Consider the following 6000-nt stretch of genomic DNA (forward strand, 5'->3'; position numbering starts at 1 on the left):
ATGTAACGTCCTCGTTCACCTCTTTTTCCCTCCTCTTTAAAGCCTCCCCATCCCTCCTGTACTGTATATAGGTAATTCTGTGTGGACTGCTGGTTCAAATGTTGTGAATTTCAAATTATCAATGATCTGTGGGGAGTTTTATTTATCCTGTGGACTTCACATGGCCAATTATCTATGATCTAATGAAATGTAAAGAGTCAATCTTGTGTGGAGAGGAGGTTTTTATCCTGTGGAGTTTTGAGTAATGATATCACACACAACGGACATAAATGTGGAGATGATCTTTATTGTGATTATTTGTGTGTGTGGCCTTTTGTGAGCTCGGTGAATGTTCAGTTCTGTTTGTGTGTTGGCATGTGTTCCTCAAACAACAAAACCCACCCTTATCACTGTGTATTTATTCAGTCCCTACAGCAATCCTCATGTCTGTAACTGCCCAGAAGCACTAACATTCTCCTGTTCTGACATCTCCTCACAATATCAAACCTGTTTCATCACCTTCTGCCCTGTTGGTCTCTGGTACACCTCATATCCCTTTCTCACTTTCCATCTCTGAAGCCTGTTTTGGATCACGCAATGTGCTCTGTAGTTATAATGGTCTCCATATTCTGTAACACTCCATATCTCTTCAACCATCTCAAATGTTGGGTCGGCTACAGTCTCAAAAAAATACCACTGGGCTGTTAATCCAGAGACACAGATAAATGTTCTGGGGGCCTGGGTTTGACTCCCACTGTGTGAGATCATGGAGTTAGAACTGCATAAAAATATTCCGAAATGAAGTGTTCATTGTTGATCGTCTTTTTTTTAAAATCTTAACTCATTCATGACTGCCCTTTAGGGAAGGACATCTGAACAGATCTGGCCGACATATGACTCCAGACCCACAATAAAATGGCTGACTCTTAACTATCCCTGAGCAGTTGCCCAATGTAATCAACAATAGGCACTGAACACTGGCCCATCCAATGACGCCATCATCCCATGAATGAAGAAACGAAAGGGTATATTTTCCTTCCAACCCTCTGCAAACATTGCAGCAATTCATTCTGGCTTTGGAACATTGTTCAGGTCCTTGCCACTCACTGTAACACTCTCACCACCTCCCAGCATCTTCATCTCTCCCTGTTCCTATCATCTTGTGGAACCCCAGCAATGTTTCCTCTTCCTACTACATTCCTCCTGCGAGGGGACCCCTTGCAACCCCTTTTTCACCTACTTCTATATTTTGGTAGTTCATTGTCATTTTCTGAAACACACTCTTTCCCTTTAGATTTGTTAAGTATTTTTTGGTTGTCTTATAAGACTTTCTGAATTGAATCTGATACTTTATGCCCTGAGTGAGATGCACGTAGGACTTCCCAGCTGAGTTTTTGTCTGTTTCAATGGAAAGCCCTTTTTTGAATGTTTTCCAGTGTTCCTTCAAATGTTTTCCACTGTTCATTTGCAGCCATACATTTCAATCTCTTTACCCTGTTTCCCCTGGTCAGTTCCCCCGTCAAACCCATGTGATCGACCTTGTTTCTGTTTCTGATTGATGTCTGTTATTTGTGTGATCACTTTAAAACTTCATAATGCCTTTGAATTCCACTTTTTCCAAGTTCCCGGAGGATTTCTCGGAGTGACATTACGAATGCACTCAGCTTTATGACACAACGGTCGATCTGGGACAATTACATCCCCAGCCAGTTGCACAACGTGTTATTCAAAGAAACACTGACAAAAACAATCCCCGAGATCCTCTTCGAATGTCGCTGTCTTATTGCGTATACTTTGTCCATGCCAAAACGGAACAGTATCATGTACCTTTTACCAAAATTTCCTGCCACAAACCAGTTCACTCAAGAATAGTTTTAGTGAAACTCTGTTGCTTCCTGTCCCTTTCTGCTTGTCTTCAACCACATTGACATGCTGTTCCAATACTTCACATTTTGGGTTCGGATTTAGAAATCTCCTTTCACCTGAACCTTGTCCCAACATCCTCTCTGTCAGTTTCCAGGCCTGTCCATAAATGTCCCACCATGATTGGCCAGGATACTGGTCCCAGCACAGTTCCAGTTATTATTTATTCACTCATGAGATGTGGGTGTCTCTGGCTGGCTGGCATTTATTGCTCACCCCTGGCTGCCCTTGAACTGAATGGCTTGCCATTCCATTTCAGAGGATAATTGTGAGTCAACCACGTTCCTGTGGGTCTGAAGTCACATGTAGGCCTGACAAGGTAATGATGGCAAATTTCATTCCCTAATTACTGAGTCAGATTTGATCATGACTCTGCCATGGGAAGCCTACTTTAAGCTTTGTTGTACTATAACTTCCAAAGACAGCAGAGGGAATTCACAGTTATCATTCCAGGCCTGTGCTGCCTTTGTGAGGATCAGCGCAACTGAAGTGAAAGCAAATCTTTCACAACAGAGGGAAATGCTGCTCTGATCTTTGTTTTGTGATTTCCCCCTCGATGACAGTATCTGTGTCATGACTCGTGGACTGGTGTCTTCAACCATTCTAACTCCTCTAACTGCTCCTTTTTCTGTCACCACCTCCCCTCTCTACAATCCCTCCATATATTTGAAATATACTCCAATCCTGACCACTATCCCTATCTCTGTAATTTGCTTCAGTCTCCGCAACTTGCCTTATCTCAGTAGTATCCTCCTCCAGTAACTGGAGCCATAGAGTTGTGCAGCACAGAAACTGACCCCTAGACCCAACTCATCCATATGGCTCAGGTTTCCTGAATTGAACAAGTCACATTTGCCTGAATTTGGCACATTCGTTTCAAAACGTTCCTGTCTGTGTATCTGCCCCAATAACTTTTCATTGTTGTAGCTTCGTCTGGCAGCTCGTTCCATGTATGCACCATTCTCCGCGTGGTTAATGTTACCTCTCAGGTCTCCTTTAAACATTTTCCCTCTCACCTCAAACCTCCTCCCTCTAGTTTTGGATTCCCCTCCCCTGGGGGGAGGGGGGGTAGGGGACAGATGTTGGCTGTTCATCTTAACTATGCTGCTCAGGCATTCATATACCTCTAAAAGTTCACCTCTCAGTCTCCTGCCCTTGAGTCAAACGTCTGTGCTTGGGTGTGACAAATTCATCCCTGATTTCCAAAAGTACTCTGAAATACTTGATTAAGCTTTTTAAGACCTTCACCACCTGTCTCTTGTAGTCGAGACTCTTTGCAAGACATCACTCTTTATTTCCCTGAATTTCCTGGTCTTTCTCCACAGTCAGTACTGACATGAAATACTGTTTCGTATTTCACCCACCTGCTGTGGTTCTCCATACCGATATCCTCGTTCATGTGTCTGCAGCCCTATTTCCTCCCTTATCACTCTTTTGCCCTTGATATACCTATGGAATCTCTTTGTAATTTCCTTAACTTGGACCAATAATGTTATCTCGCATCCCTTTTTGTCCTCTGGAATTCCTTCATAAACTTTATTTCTACATTCCCATAGTCCTCGAAGGATTCATCAATCCAGCTCTTTATCACCTCTTTCTTAACCTGAGCGCCTCTGTCACCAGTCATCCAGAGTTTCCTCCTTCTGTCAGCATTGTCCTTCGCACTAACAGGAACATGCCGGCTCTGACCTCTCTCTTTTGAAAGCTTCCAACTTGCCAGATGCCCCTTTACCTGTAAATAGCCTCCCCTACAATCTTTTGAAAATTCCTGTCAAATACCATCAAAATTGTTCTTGCCCCACTTTATAACTTTAGCTTGTGGACCAGGCCATTCTTTTTCCATAGCTATTTTCAGAGTAATAAAATTATGAGTCACGTTCCCAAAGTGCTGCCCCAATGACACCTCAGTCCCTTGCCCGACTTGGTTTCGCACGTGGAGGTCAGGATTTGCCCCTTCTCCAGTCAGGTCATCTTCATATTGTTTGAGAGAGTTTTTCTAAATATACTTAACAAATTCTTCCAATCAAAGCGCTTAACACTGTGGCAGTACCAGCCTAAGCTTGGTAAAATAGAAACCCTGATGATTACATACCTATTATTATTACAGATATCTAAGATCTCCCAACATATGTGCTCCTCAATCACCCACCGACTTTGGGGGACCTGCTGTACAATTGTATCAAAGCGATCACGCATTCTCTTTCTTTCAGTTCCACTAAAATCGCCTCACTGGGCGAACGCCAGGAATATTCTCTATAAATGCTGCTGTCATGCTGTCTCATTCAAAAATAGCTCTTCACTCCCATCTTGCCTCCAGCTACTATACTTCCTGTAGTGCCTGTACCCTGGATCATTGATCTGCTCATCCTTTCTCTCCATCAGCTGTGTTTCTGTATTACCTTTTGATATCCCAGACGCTGTTCCCACCTGTGCCCTGAATTTATCTGTCCTACCTGTACGGTCCATTGCATTGAAATACATGCAGTTTAATTCCTCAGTTTTACCTCATTTTCTGCCCTGGTCTTGCCTGCCTTGTCTGGTTAAATTGCTACCTTGAACTTCTGTGCCAGCCTCTTCTTGCCTCACTACGGTTTCGGGCCCGACACCCCTTCTAGGCTGCATAAAATCTTTTGGGTACCTCTGACGATTCACGTTGCCCTTCCCCCAGTTCACTTGACTTCACCACCCTGTCTGTCTGTGTTGACACCTTCAGTGATCTATGGACGTGTGTACCAAGGCCCTCTTGTTTTTCAGTTCTCAGCCTGTACCTACAGTTCAATACGTCTTTCACTTACTATACCTCCGAAAGCATATTACTTCACACTTATTAGAAATAAGTGCCATCTGCCATTACTCTGCCAAGTTCATCAGCTGATCAATATCAGACTGTAGTCTGAGATGATCCACCTCACTATGGACAACACCCCTAACTTTCGTATCATCTACAAACCTACGATGAAATCTTGTGGTTTCACAACCAAGTCAGTAACGTACATAATAAACATCAATGGACGCTTTACAGATCCATGTGGCTTGCTGATAGTCAAAGACTTTAATCACAAAAATAAAACTCCACCAGTTTGGATCTCTTTTGTCAACTTGCCTCAAACTCCATGGGTTTTTACCTTTTGAACCGGCCTTCCATGCCGGATGTTGTCACAGGCCTTCCTGCGGGTCTTTGCAAACCACTTCATCTGCACTGCCCTCATCAATATTTGTTGGCACAATTTCAAAGAACTTGACTGAATTCATCAGACATGATCTCTCTTTACCAAAACCGTGCTGACTACCCCTAATCGATTCCTTCCTTTGCAAGTTTTCGTTCAACCTTTCCCTCAGATTTTTTTTTCCAATAAGTTCCCTCCCACGGATATCAGATTGTCTGCTTTCCAATTACCTGGCCATTCTCTGATGCCCTTCTTGAGGAAAGGAAACACATTAACTGTCCTCCAGACATTCAGCACATCACCTGTGGCCACCAAGACATTAAATGTAACTGCCAGGCCTTGTCAATCTCCTTCCTTGCCTCTTATAGCAGCCTGGGATACATTTCATTGGGCACTAGTGATTTATCCACCATTACCCTTACAAAAGCATTTAATTCTTGCTTCTTATTGATCGTAACATGTTCGAGGACCTCACCATCCTAACTGAAGTCCCTGACTACAATGTATTTCTCCTTTGTGAACACAGGTGAGAAGCATAAATTTCAGACCTCACCTACTTCCTCTTGCTCTATGCAAAATATGCCCCTTCGCTTTCTAACAGTCTTCACTCTCCATGGTAATCCTCTTCCTCTAACTAAATTTATAAAATACCTTGTGGCTTTTCCCTTAACAGTACCTGCCAAAGGTAATTCTAGGCCATTGTTTGCCCTTCATTTTTAACGACCACCTTTTGCAAACTCTATACTTTTGAAGGCCTGTACCTATTTTCATTGTGCAGTGTTTTATTTACCAAACTCATATCAATTCATCAGCATTCACTGAAATTCTACCTTTTTCATTCTCTCTTTGCGGAACACAATGGCCCTGGATTCTGATTGTACCACTTTATAATGGTCCCACTTTCCAATTATAGACTCGATTGCAAGTAATT

The sequence above is a fragment of the Stegostoma tigrinum genome, unplaced genomic scaffold, assembly GCF_030684315.1.
Source record: "Stegostoma tigrinum isolate sSteTig4 unplaced genomic scaffold, sSteTig4.hap1 scaffold_58, whole genome shotgun sequence".
NCBI lineage: Eukaryota > Metazoa > Chordata > Chondrichthyes > Orectolobiformes > Stegostomatidae > Stegostoma > Stegostoma tigrinum.